Source organism: Trichechus manatus, unplaced genomic scaffold (genome assembly GCF_000243295.1).
Source record: "Trichechus manatus latirostris isolate Lorelei unplaced genomic scaffold, TriManLat1.0 scaffold00122, whole genome shotgun sequence".
NCBI lineage: Eukaryota > Metazoa > Chordata > Mammalia > Sirenia > Trichechidae > Trichechus > Trichechus manatus.
The window spans coordinates 2,286,380-2,299,619 of record NW_004444058.1 but is presented as its reverse complement, the minus strand read 5'-3'; positions in this window follow the sequence as shown (position 1 = coordinate 2,299,619).

Sequence of the window (13,240 nt, the reverse complement as noted above, 5' to 3'; positions counted from 1 at the left end):
CCCACTCTGCGTGGTGGCCACACGTTCTGCATGTGGAAAACAGCCCCAGGCAGTTATACTGTCACTGGCAGTCCTGGTGGCCGCTGGCTGCGTGTGCCCGTTGGCTCACGCGTGGGCTGTGGTCCACAGGACTCCTAGAAACAGGGCTCGAGGTCGGAGGGCGTGCTCACTGCTGGGTGTGGTTCATCGGTGGGACTTCACAGGGCCTCTGGGATCCGACCATGGCACTGGATTGGGCGGAGGCCAGGCACATGCGTCGGGGGCTCTTCTCAGGAGTGGGCTGGAGAAGTGCTGACATGCCGCCGAGAAGCTGAACGGTGGTGGCGCCCTCGCGGCTACACTCTCAGCCCACATCCATTTTTAATCACTTCCTGTGGCTGGCACGTGATGCCACCAGCCAGGCTCCTCTGAGCCGTGAGTCCCTGGGCAGCGGTGCCTGGGCTCCTGGCTGCTGGCGGAGCATGCTTTTGGGCTCCTGGGGCGAGCAGATGGCTCGGTGGTTTGGGCTTCACCTCCCTTTTGGGCTCGGGGATGGCCTCTCTAGGTGCCTGCCTGGCCTTGTGTGGGGCCGCCCTGCCAATAACCCGCACCCCGCCATGGCTACATGGGATGGGGGCTGGTACCGAAGGCTCCACGGCCGGAAGAGCTCGCTTGGGGCCTGTCTGTGAGAAGGACTGGATTCCGGGGCTTGGTTGGAGCCCAGTTGTTGGGGTGCCCTGGTGAGAATTCCAGGTACCCTCCATAAGTCAGCCCTGTGGCCTAGGCAGATGCACCTGGTCCCAGTGCTGGCTCTTTCTCCCGTGCACGTCTTTTATCGTGAGTCCTTAGGGATTCTCTTGGACTATCCCCTTTGTTTTCATTCAGTCTTAAGACTCCACTTTGGTTTTCCCTGAGTGAGGGAGTTTCCGGCACTTTAGGTCGCAGCAGGGAGGTGGGCTGTAGGTTGGCCTGTCTTGGAAGGCATGGCCTGGGGGGAGGCAGGGACAGGGTGGGGTGGGCATGGAGGACTGTCCCTGTGTTCCAGGCCCTGCCACTCCGGACTTGCAGTTTTACATGACTCAGGGTCCATGCTCTTCGTCACGATTAGGGGTGTCTGCCAGCGTCGGCAGAGGTCGGGATTCGCACACGGCTCTGCCCTTTGTCTGAGGCCCCTGAGCCAGGCAGGAGGGGAGGGGAGGGAAGGGATTTTCCATGAAGACACTTCTGTGCCTTTAAGTGCCCACCGGAAGCCTGCAGCAGAGCCCCCACCGCAGGCTCCCAGTCCCCGGCTATGTAGGGGGGCTCTTGGCCAGGCCCTGTTGCCCCCCAGAATACCCTGGCCTCCTGCCAAGCCTTCCCCACCCGCCCCCCATCCGCCTGCACAGGAATTTTTACAGGCCCCACGTGCCTGGGAGGAAATTGGGGCTGGGTCCTGGGGGGAGAAATCTCATGGGGTGCCTGTGATTTTTTTTTCAGGACTATTGAGACACGTAGACTAGCGAGTTTGTTGTACTGTGTCAAGCTGTTGTTTTTATCTGGCCCTTCCTCTGAGCCTGAGATGTGGCCCTGCTGTTCCGAGCTCTGCTCTCATTCTGATTTAAATGAAACACCCACAGACTTCTTCCCCGCCGACCCACCAGCCCAGCCGGGCTGTGGTTCCATTTTCTGCCCTGGCGTGTTGTGGGTGTCTTCCCTTGGGGACTCGCCCGGGCAGCATGTCTCCTGGCCTGTACCTCCCACCTGTCTGTGCAGGTCACCTGGAACCCCAGGACTCCTTCTGGTTCTTTTGGAAGTTTAGCTGCTGTGATCAGTGGTCATTTTCTTGGTGTGAGGTACTCATCTCCAGAGGAAGGGCTTGGACTAGAAATGGAAGAAGGAGGGTGGCTCTGGGTGGGCAGCCTGACCCCAGAGGGAGTCTGGGGCGCCAGCACACGTGGCGCCTGTACTCTCCCAGCCTGTGGCCACCTGGTGGCCACCTGCTCCTGTGGCCTCCAGGAGAGGGCCGAGCTGAGGGTGTCCTGAGGGCACTGCCCCCGGGGACCCTCCTGCCCAGCCTGTCTATTCATAGACCTCAGGAAACACTCGCTGGGAGTGTGGAGGCAGTTTTGTGCAAATGGGTTAGAGTATGAAGCCTAGTGTGTGGAAGCAGCTAGCGGTGTCCACGGGACTGTTGTGCCCTGGACAGCTGGGCATGTGTGCTGCATGGACCTCACGGGGTGCCCTGTGTGCTGGACGCTCCTGTCAGCACTGCTGCGCTCTCCAGGGACAAGGGGCTGTGGGTCTTGTTGGTCAGAATTCAGCCCGGTCAGGAATGTGGCTGGGAATGTGGGCATCTTTGAAGGTTGGCCACTGTACTTCGTGATTGTTAAGTTCTTTGTTGCTCTATTTTAATAACTCATCAACACTGCTGATTTTACTTGGAAAAGATGAAACACTTCTTCTATATAGAGTTCATGTCCTGGCATCATATTCGGGAGCCCCGGCCTCCAAAGTTTTTTTCTTTGGCCTGGAATTCAGGTGTTCTTGGGTGTCTAGAGCCCCCAGTGCCACTGTGATGAGTGTTGACGAGTGTTTAATAGCACCTTTGGTGGGGATGGGATGTTGAGGTGCTGAAACCACAGTAGGGGGGCCCTCTATGAGACACTGGGCTGGGGACCTGCAGGAGACACCAGCAAGGCCAAGGGCTTGGTGGCCAGGGACCCTCCAGATGGCCCTTGGCCTGTGTGGAGGGACTTCTGACGGGTGCTGAGCAGGAAATTTGAGGTGCGACCCCTCCCGTAGGAGTGTGCTGGAGCGCCTGAGCCCACAAGAGCGAGGAGAGGGGAGGTTGGAGGAGGCTGCCCTGGCAGACTGGTGGAAAGCACTTTGTGTGCAAAGAGGCCATTTTAAACTTCTCAGAACTCATGATCTCTTTTGCTGTCTTAGCACATGTATGTCAGTGAGCTCCTCTGGGTTCTTAATTGTAGATTGTTTCTAGTCAGGACTGTGTTTGGCTGCACAAGACAGTGACACACGAGTACATACACACAACGGTGGTTTCTGTGTGGGTGGCATTTGCTCCCCTATGTGAGGATGTCTAGAGGTTGGCACTCCAGGTTAGGGTGACAGCAGACCGTCATCAGAAACCGAGGCCTCTCCCAGCTTTCTGTCTCTTGCTTAGCTTCCTGCCTCATGGCCCAGGGTGGCTGCATGAGCCCCAGCCTTTGCCTCCGTGTTCCAGTCAGTGGGGCAGGGCACCCAGCTTTTGTCTCACTGGACGGAATGTAGTCATGGGACTGCATCTCATGCACGGGGGCTAGAAATAAGACCTGGGCGGTATGGCAGCGTGCTTGGCCTGACCTTTGCTGACCTCACTGCAAGGCGTACTGCCCAGTGGCTCAGGCAGAGTGTGACTGTTGGAGCCTATGGCAATCTCTGCACCAATCCATAAACTTGATTGAGGACAGCACACGTCGTGGAGACGTCAGTCCATGCACATGTCTTCCAGGAGCTCTGTGCACCAGCACCAGTGGGTAACTTGCCTGTCAGCGGAAGTGCTGTGCCTTCAGGGTGTTGAACATTGAGATCTTAGAGGCCGAGCTGGACCCCTCATCTATGAGTGCGGGTGTCTCTGGGCACCTCGGATGCCCTGTGAGGAGGCGGGGTGCCAGGGCTGAGTGGAAACTCGGTGTTGGGTAGAGGGCGTGTAAGATCAGCAAGCCGTAGCAAACTTTAGGGTTTCTATGTTGCCCATAAGTCTGCCGACTGCCTCCTCGGAGAGGCCACCATTAGCATCTGGACAGGCACACGACTGGGCCCCAAGCTGGCTTGGCACTGTGTGGCAGGGTTGTTAGGAAAGGTCTCTGGTCATTCTGGGTCCCTCCATCCGTGCCCCTCCTCCTTGCTGACAGCACCTTGGTGTCCAGGGAGCAGAGGGAAGGGAGGCCCTGTGGGCCCCAGGACACCAGTGAGGCCAGCCCTGACTCTGAGGTGGAGATGCCCCGTGTTCCAGCAGTCGCAGTGAGTCTCCTGTCACGTGTAGTGGGATGCGTTCCTGATGGTTTCAGGTGTGCATCGGCCAGGCTCAGCACAGGGAGAAGCCATCCCAGGCCTTTCCTGGGAACCCCGCACTGCTGGAGGGGCCACTCTCAGCTGGAGCGTAGGGCCCTGGACCCGGAAATCACCGCCTGACCCCAGGGAGGAGGTTGGGCCTGGAGTCCCATGTGGCCTCCCCGTGACTGTGCCCCACGCCATGGCTGGGTGCCAGAACCGACAGAAGACCTCAGTGTTTCCACGACAGCCCTGCCAGAGGGGATGGTGATGCCACATTTCACCCCCTACCAGGGCTTCAGAGCCCCACTCACTGGCGCAGCCACAGGAGAATCAGTTAGGAGAGGCTGTCCCCATAGTGGACACGAGACACAGTGGTGAAGTGAGCCTTCGACCCACAGCAGTCGGGGAAGGCAGGTCCCATGTGACCCCAGATGGTGTGGTCATGCAGGAACGGTGGGCACACGTGGTAAAGCTGGGAGTGGGTGTGGACTGAGCTGTGAGCAGATGGAGACAGGCCGCGAGGTCAGCATGGTGGTGATGATCACGTCTGGTCTTTGGTTGGGAGTGGGCTCACAGGTGCTTCCTGTATTACGCTTTATAATGTTTATGTGCTGCATTGTTTTGTGTGGGTCAAATATTATATTAAAAAGTGAAGCAGTGACAACTATTTTTTTAAAATTTATAAAAATCAGTACAATTTCTGGCAAATTCCCAACTTGTATGTGTGTGTGTGTATAACTTAATTCTAAGTTTACACAGCCTAGAACGTAAAGGCCCAGAGTGACCAGAACAACATGGAACATCACCGAGTGACAAACGCTCTGAGGGCAGGACTCGTGGTGACTCAGTATGGTCTGGGAGGGGTTGACACACGGGCCCCTTGGCCAAGGAGAGAGCCCAGTGTAGAGCGCACAGATGCTCCGTAGCATCGAGAACACAGTTGGATGGACAGCTTGGTAGTCGTAAATGACACAGTGTGTGGACAAGCAGTACTCGGGGTGGAAGACCCAGACGGCAGTGAACATATGACCAGCTGCCTGGCCACATGGGCCTCTCCCCCTCCCCAGTCAACAAAGCTAGTCAGGTCTCCAGGCCAGGTAGTAAAGGCAAGGCTGCGGAGCAGCGAGGGCGGGGTGTAGGTGACTAAGCCATGCTGGAGAGCAGTGTGGTAGCTCCAGGAAGCTGGACGTTCTCGCATCCCAGAGCCTGCAGCTACCTGGTGTGAGGCCCACACTGCAGTGTTCGAGTGGTGTGGAGAGTGGGCAGGAGACCTGCGTGCTTGTGCCTGGGGCTGGAAGGTCTCTTGTGTCCAGCCCAGAAGGCCCTGACTGCCCAGAACTTAGGTGATCATCATGAAAACCCACAACATCAGGGAAAAAGAGAATCATCTGCCCACTTCCAGAGATAAGCACAGTACAAACGGGACTTCTCAGCCGCAGTACCAGGCACCATCGAGCAGCAGCACAGTGTGTCTGTAAGGTTCCTGAGGGGAAATTGCCTTGAACCTAGAGCCCTTCTCCCAGCCAAACCTGCCAGCATTCAAGTGAGGGAGCGAAGTAAAGGAATTTCCAGACGTCGTTTTTCCAGGCAGATACTAAATAGAAGTAAAACAAGTATGACATTGTTAAAACCAGACAAGGAGAGCTAACTTTAAGAAGTGTTAGGTAGACAGTGAGGGACATTTCATCTGGATACAAGTCACTGTCCATTTTAAAGGTACACAAAGTAGGGAATTTGCCATAAATTGTCATATACCTTTATCCACCTAATAACATAGCTTTAAAATGCAAAAAGCAAAAATGGTGAGAGACACAGGGGAAATGGACAAATCCACCCTCACAGTGGGAGTCTCTTGCCTCTTTCACCCATTGTTGATAGGCTGAGGAGGGTGGAGATAAAGAATTTCCATAACACTGTTAATGAGGTTAATCTCACAATTGTCGTCAGTAGTCATGGAAGGCTTTGCCAAAGGTGAGGCCACAAAGGAAATCGCAATTGAAAAAGCAGAAGTTATACAGGCCAATTCACTGTTGATAATAAACACATTTAGAATTTAACGCCAGAAGAACAGCATCATTGGAAAAAAACTTCATTTGAAAACGTTTTAAGCAAACTTCTAACTAACTTTGCTAAGGAGGATATCAAAGCTCACATTTCAAACTGCTAAGATAGTAATGTTAAAAATTTTGAGATGTGGTCAAAGTGATACTAAGAGGTCAATTTATAGCCTCTTAGGAGGCCCTCCCCTACCCCACTCAGTTAAGTGCTTGCTTGACTGTTAACTGAAAGGTTGGAGGTTTGAGTGTACCCAGAGGTGCGTCGGAAGAAAGGCTTGGTGATCTACTTCTGAAAAATCAGCCACTGAAAACCCTATGGAGCCCAGTTCCACCCTGACACACATCGGGTCACCAGGAATCAGGGTCGACTTGAGGGCACCTGGTGGTAGACTTGATTGTTCTCCATAGCGCTTGTGAGCAGCCAGCCTGCTGTGTTCCTGGTTTTGAAATGTGCTGTCTTTACTCCCACCCCCCTACTCACTAGACTGTAAGCTCCCTGAGGGCCAACATGTGGTAGTCACATTTGGCACCTGCGTGGTGAGCGGGTCACTTGCCTGGCATCTCTGTGCTGGAGTGATGTGTCCTGGATGGGCCTGAGCCTGGGACCCATGGAGGTCCGGCCCTCTCTGCATGCCGCAGCAGCCTTCGGGACCTGAGAACTCTTGTGTTGACTGTTTGCTCTTTGCAGTTCTTTGAAAACTGGTGATCTCACCATCCTCTCCCCGCCCGGGGCCTCCTCTGGGGCTCTCGGAATCTACTGAGATGGGTGGGGTGGGCCTTCCTCTCTTCCTAGTCCCTCTCGGAGTCGGGCAGCCTGGTGAGCCCAGCCTGTAGCCTCCAGAGCAGGAGAGCGGGCCGATTCTGGGGGGCAGCAGGCAGGGGGTGCGGGGAGGCCTGAGCTGGGTGGGACACTGGAGACGGTCTTCTGACCACTGCTTGGCCCTCTGCCCTCGGCCCAGCGGCTGTGCCATGAGCGCCCCATCCTCCTGCCCCCACTCCCCACCCTTCCCCCCACAGCCCGGGAACCAGGCCGCCCGCTCCAGCCCGCCGCCCTCTCTGGCTCCTCTCCTCCCTGCTTGCCAAGAATGTGGGGAAACTGGGGGGAGGGGACGCAGGAAATGCCTCCTTCTCTCCAACGACAGCTCCAGCTGCGAGCGGGGGAGGGGCGGCAGTGGAAAGTTGTCCCGCTGCCAAGGCAGCGCCCGTGGCAGACAGAGGGCCTTTCTGCCCGTTGTGGGCCGCTGGGGACATCCTGTGAGGGGCCAGGGGCGTGACCTCGACCTCTGACCTGCAGGCAAGTCCCCTCTTTGCGAGATGACGTGTCCTTCAGCCATGTGAAAAGGGAACCCGTTAAAGGTTGGTTAAGCAGTCCCCCCCAACCCGCCGCCATCCTTGTTCTCCAGCCATTTCGGAGAAACGTTTAGTCAAAGGGTGTTTAGCCACTGACGTGGGTTTAACTTTCTGAATAAACCTTTCACCCAGCCGCACTCTGCAAAGGCCTCTTGGTGGCACCCTGAGGCCCCAGGAGCTGGCGGGGAGGGACTTCCTTCCAGAAGAGAAGGGGAGAGCCACCCCTCCTCTCGCCAAGGACAGAGCCTGCCCCTAGGAAAATCTAGAATCCACAGGAAGCCCAGCCTCGTTAAATGCACCCTCAGGAGTGTTAACCCCCTCTGGACTATCTCAAGAGACCCTCCAGGCCTCCTAGCCTCCCTCTGGGGTTTGCCAGCACCCTCCCCTGCACGACTGCCTGCCCAGGAGGAAAGGGTGCTCCCGAAGTTGAGCTTGTGCTCTGGACTTACACACAACCCCACACGTATACTCCGTCCCATTGAAAGTACCTTTTAAAAAGTCACCTTAACCCAGACAGCGCTGAGAAGGCTGGCTGTGGTGTAGGCATTGAGAACAAGACACGAGACCCTGATCATCCTCACTAGAGTGTTTGGGGAAGAGAAGGGGAGGGCACTGGGTGGGCAGGGGCCGGGGGGCCCAGCACTGGGAATGGTGGACATCTCTCCCGGCAGGGGGGCACCTTGTAGCTGTGGAAGTCCTTGCTTTCTTGTACCCTAGCCCTGCCCCCTTTATTCCAGAACCTATGTGGATGGGTTGCTGGTCACCGCTCACCTCCCAATAGGAGAGAGACAATTGTTGGCGACAGGGCTTCAGCCCCCACCCCAGGAGGGGCCTTTGTAGCTCTTAGGAGACTCCTCTCCCCCCCAGGCTGCCTTTGGCTCATGAAGAGAGTCCCTCAGAGAGGAGGCCACGGCTCCTGAGGCCCCAGGTGCTGGCCAGCCGAGGGGACTGATGGACACCAGGCTGGGGTTCGGTATTAGCAAATGAGATCTCCTGAGTCCCACGTCCCGGTGGACTCCATCCCCTAATGACCACCCAAAGCCAACAAGTAGGCGAGACCACCTTAAACAGGGCTTTGGTGCCTTGCTGTGGTCAGGTGACCTCAGTGAGTCCTATCTGTGCCCTGAGTAGCCTCTTGAATGCCAGGGAGGAGGCGCGGGGTCTTGGATGAAATGCCAGTCCCCCAATTTACCTCTCCTGTAAGTTACAGGGCAGGCCTACAGGGCACTGCCCTTTCTGGTTGTGGGAGATGGAGAGCCCATCGTTTGGTGTCAGCCATGTGAGGAGCAGTGTGGCCCAGGGACGTCAGTGGTCTTTGTGAACCATGCGGGGATCATGGAGAATTCTGGGATAATGTCCCCATCACTGCAGTTGTTGCAGTCCAGGGGGTCCTTCCTTGTCTTGTGAGGAGTGATCCCACATCGATGGGCTGGCCTGTCATGTTCTCAGTTGTCTGCTACTTAGAGGCCACTGCTCTTTTGTTCCCATTTACAGGTCGCAGAACGACTTGGTGTAAGGCCTGGGTGTGCATCCCACAGCCAGCAGGGGTGGGGCTGGGCTTGTCCCTGGTGTCCAGGTACCATTTTGCCCACCTCAGGGCACTGGCGCACATGCCGCCCTCTGCCCCGGCCTCGTGCTCCTTGTTCCTGTGGTCCAATGTTAGCCTCTGGGGTTTGGTCCTGTGCAGTCGGGCAGGTCGGTGGAAATGCACGTGTGTCACTTGGTCAGTAGAGTCCCCACCAGGGCCTGAGTGTCTTGTCACCTCATGCCTGGCAGCCTGCAGAGGCGCCCACTGCGATTGCTGGCACATTCTGGCTAAAGTACGGTGGCTGGGCTGAGCACCTGCCTTCCTCGCCAGTGTTGGCTGTCTCAGGGTCCCTCTACGCTGGCCCCTCGCCGTGACGCACAGCCAGGCCCCCAACGTAGGCATATTCTGCCGCAGTTGCCCCCCTGCTCTCAGCAGGGCTACCCCCCACTCTGGGGTTATGTGAGGGTCTACGTTGCCTCATTGGAGCCACCTGCCTCCCGCCCAGGGTGGTGCCAGGCTTGTCCCCACACCCTAGACAGGCCGCAGGGTGAACTTTAGCCCGAGCCTCCTCAGAGCTCTTCGTTTGTGTAGCTAGACAGCAGTAAGGAGACAGCACACACTGCTTCTGAGGAGTCTCTTGGGAATGGATGAGTTTATCAGTCCACTGAGGAGAATTCTACCTTGTCCCAGATGGTTCTGGTGGCCTGCCCTCTGTGTGTGTTGATAGGTTTCTCAGCCAAGGCTGTGTCCCCATCTATAGAATGCTCGTTCTAATGTGCTCCTGGGGGGAGATGAGCAAGACCTGTTTTTAGCCAGGGAGGTGACCATGATGGTAGTAGCTTGGGACCCCCATGTTCCTCTCTGTGGTGGGACCAACCCCATCCTGGGTACCACCCAGTCTCGTCACACCCCATGTCCGTGGCTCGTCACCCCTGCGTGAGGCCTCCAGGGCCCTCGACCCAGGAGAGGGGCTGGCACACCTGTCGGGCTTAGGGCCCCAGGCCATGAGGGCTCTGGTGGGGACCGCTGGGCCACCCTTTGTTGGAGATGGGGAGCCCGGCCTCCTCAGCCCGGAAGCTGCCTGCATGGGGGCAGGGCTGCCCGGGCAGAGTGCCCGGCCTCTCGTCCCCCCTCCCTTCCCCCCTGCGGCCTGCTTGTCAGCCTCCGCCGGGCCCAGCACAGTGTTGTGTCGGTTTCTATGGCGAGGGAACAACAAGCAGCCCGCCAGGGCGGGGGTGGCGGGGGTGGCTGGGAAAGCAAAATAGAAACGAAGAGCTCCATGTTCCCAGCCGGCGACTCGGCCACCCCACGTCTGCCAGGAGCCCTCGCACAGAGCCCCCACCTTGCCTGGTGAGGGGGCAGTGACTAGGGCCACACATACTGCCCACTGTCCGCATTTTGCCCACTTTGCATCAGGCACCCTGTGGCCGCATCCTTCCACTGTGTGCTGCGTGGCCCCTCTGGGCACAGGCAGAGGTGCCACTTTAGAGGTAGGGTACAGGCTCCCAGGCTGCAGCCTATCTGAGGCTTGGGGCCCAGACCACCAGCTCCACAGGTGGACCCCCGAGATCCCTCCATGGGGAGCCCAGGCCCGCCAGCTCCACCCCTCTGTCTCCCCACCTCCATCCCTCTGTCTCCCCACCGTACCCTGGCTGAGGGCACCAAGGCTCCTCTCAGACCCTCACGGCACATCCTGCCCCCACTGGCCAGGGGCTCGCATTTTGCAGGGGCAGGGTCTCCTGGTAACTCCAGACCCGATGCCCTGTGTTCCACCCCAAGACGTCTGCCCACTCCCCTTTGTCGTAAGGCCACTGTCCTTCTGGTGCCCGAGCCAGGCAGCCAGCAGACATCCTTGCTGGGGGCGGGAGTGGACGCCCACTGACTTCACAAGATCCATACTTGGAGCCACACGGGAAGTGAAGGGCTGTGTTTTGCACACCGTCTGCACACAGACATTTCTTTTTTGCCACTGTCTCATAGAAAACTCAACTCTGACGGTGAATTGTGCTCACATTTAAGACAGAGACTGTAACACAGTCCTTCCCGTAGGGTGGACATGGAGGTGGTGGACTGGGCGCTGGTCCTGTGAGCTCCCCTGTAACTTTTCACTGGTCGCCGCGGTGCCATGGTGTCCCCACAGCCTCCTGAGGGTGCACGTTAGGCTGACGCAGGTGTGCCTGTGGCTCACAAGACTAAAGCCCTGGTGTTGGGGTCACCTGCCTTTTCCTTGGCCCTTGGGAACAGTTTGCAAAGAGGAGGGCCTGGTGGCTGTGTGGAAGGCATGTGTGTCTGCCCTGAGCGCCCGCTGTGTGTGCTACCCCAGTGTGACTCAGGCAGGAGTGACAGCAAGCCCAGCCCGGCCCGCAACCCAGAGATCCAGGTATGGACATGGGCTCAGGGTAGGAGCGCGAGGCCCCGGTCTCTCTTGGCTGGGCCTACCTAGCCTGCAGGACTTGCCTGAGGACAGTCTTGGGCTGCCATGCTCTGGCAGTGCTCCTCAGGAGGCCAGTGAGATCCCCAGGCTTTACCCAGCCCCGATTTCACTAGTATCCCTGCCTGGAGCACCTTCCCAGGATGGCCTACAGGCAGGACCACGTGGAGGTCTGAGGCCCAACCCGTCGGCACATGGTCTAGATAGATGGACTTGAGTTATGGAAGATTCAGGAGCAGAGAGATGGAGTGGAGCCAGTGGGCGCTGGCCAGGCTGGCCTGAGGCCCTCTTGGGTCGGGGCTGGCGCCCAGGGTGTTGCACCACGCTCGTGTGAAGGGCCCAAGACCCAGACCGGCCCTACGGGGTCAGTGTCCACAGGCTTGCAGGGCCGGGCACTGACATTGAAGCACGTGGCTCCCTGCCATCCCCAGGAGAGCCTGTGTGTGTCCGGAAGGTTCCAGGGCAAGCTGTTCTTCTCTGGGCTCTCCTGAAGTTCCCTCCCAGCCCCACGTTAATGACTGGACAACTCAGAATCTTGCTGAAGTTACCACCGGAATTTGTAACACACACAGTCACTGTACTTTCAAAGTTTTGCTTCCACGGTGGGTGGCATGGCAGTTTTACTGTTAGAATATTTATTGTGACTCTCACTACAGAGAGCTGTAGCCACGTGTCTCATTCTTTGAGCTCCTTCCTCCACCTTTTCCCAGCGTCTGAGGGATGGGCCAGCAGTGCAGAGGCCAGGGGGCACCTGGGCCGTGCACCCCCTTCGAGCCCTTCTTCACCCGGGCCCAACCTCCTCCAGTGTCCCCTGTCCCAGGAGCAGTGTCCTGCGGCCCTGTTTCAGGCTTCTGAAGGCCAAGGCCCGTGGGCTGTCCGAGCAGGTGGGGGGATGGCGGCTGCCCGTGGCGTACGAGGTGGTGGTGGTGAGAACTGCGGGCAGAGAGACACCCCAGGGCGGCTGGGGCTGTGGTGTGTGCGTGATCCTTTAGTCCAGCCGAGGGCCCTGGCCTTGCAGGGGTGGATGGTGAGGCCCACTTTGGGGGCTGTGCTGAGGCTCCAGGACCTGAGGGCAGGGCCTGAGCTGCAGGCCCTGTTCTGCCAGTCCTGTGTCTTCTGCAGTATCTATGTTGAAATGTGTTATCAGGAGCAAGCATCCTCTTCTCTACGAGCAGATTGTGCGTGTTGTGAAAGGTAGGTCTTTTTTTAAAAAGTTGTGGTAAAAATATATACATAACACAACTTGCTGATTCAACATTTTTACATGTATAATTCACAGACACTGACTACATCAGTTATGTTGTGCAGCCATACCTGTTGCCAAATTTTCCATCCCCATTAACAGATAGTCACTGCTTCCTAAACAATGCCCCACTCCCCCGGCCCCTGGTAACCGCTAATAAACTTCTTCCTCTGTGCATTTGTGTGTTGTAGATTTTTCATGTAAGTGGGATCATACGGTATTGGTCCTTTTGCGATTCACTTACTTGGTGTGATGTTTCCAAGTTTCATCATGTTGTGGCGCTTATCAGGACTTCATTTCTCTTTATGGTTGAGTAATATTCCACTGCATGGCTACATCCTGTATTGTTTATCCATTCATCTGTTTCTACCTGTTGGCAATTGTGAATAATGCTGCAGTGAACATTGGTGCGCACGTACCTGTTTGAGTCCCTGCTTTCAAGTCTCTTGGATGTATACCCAGGAATGGGATTGCTTGGTCATAATGAGCAAAAGAAGTACATAATGAGTATTTTATAATTTTAACCGTTTTTGCTCTTTCTGAAGGGTGCTGCCTTACTTATCTAGTGCTGCTATAACAGAAATATCACAAATGGGTAGCTTGAACAAACAAATTTATTT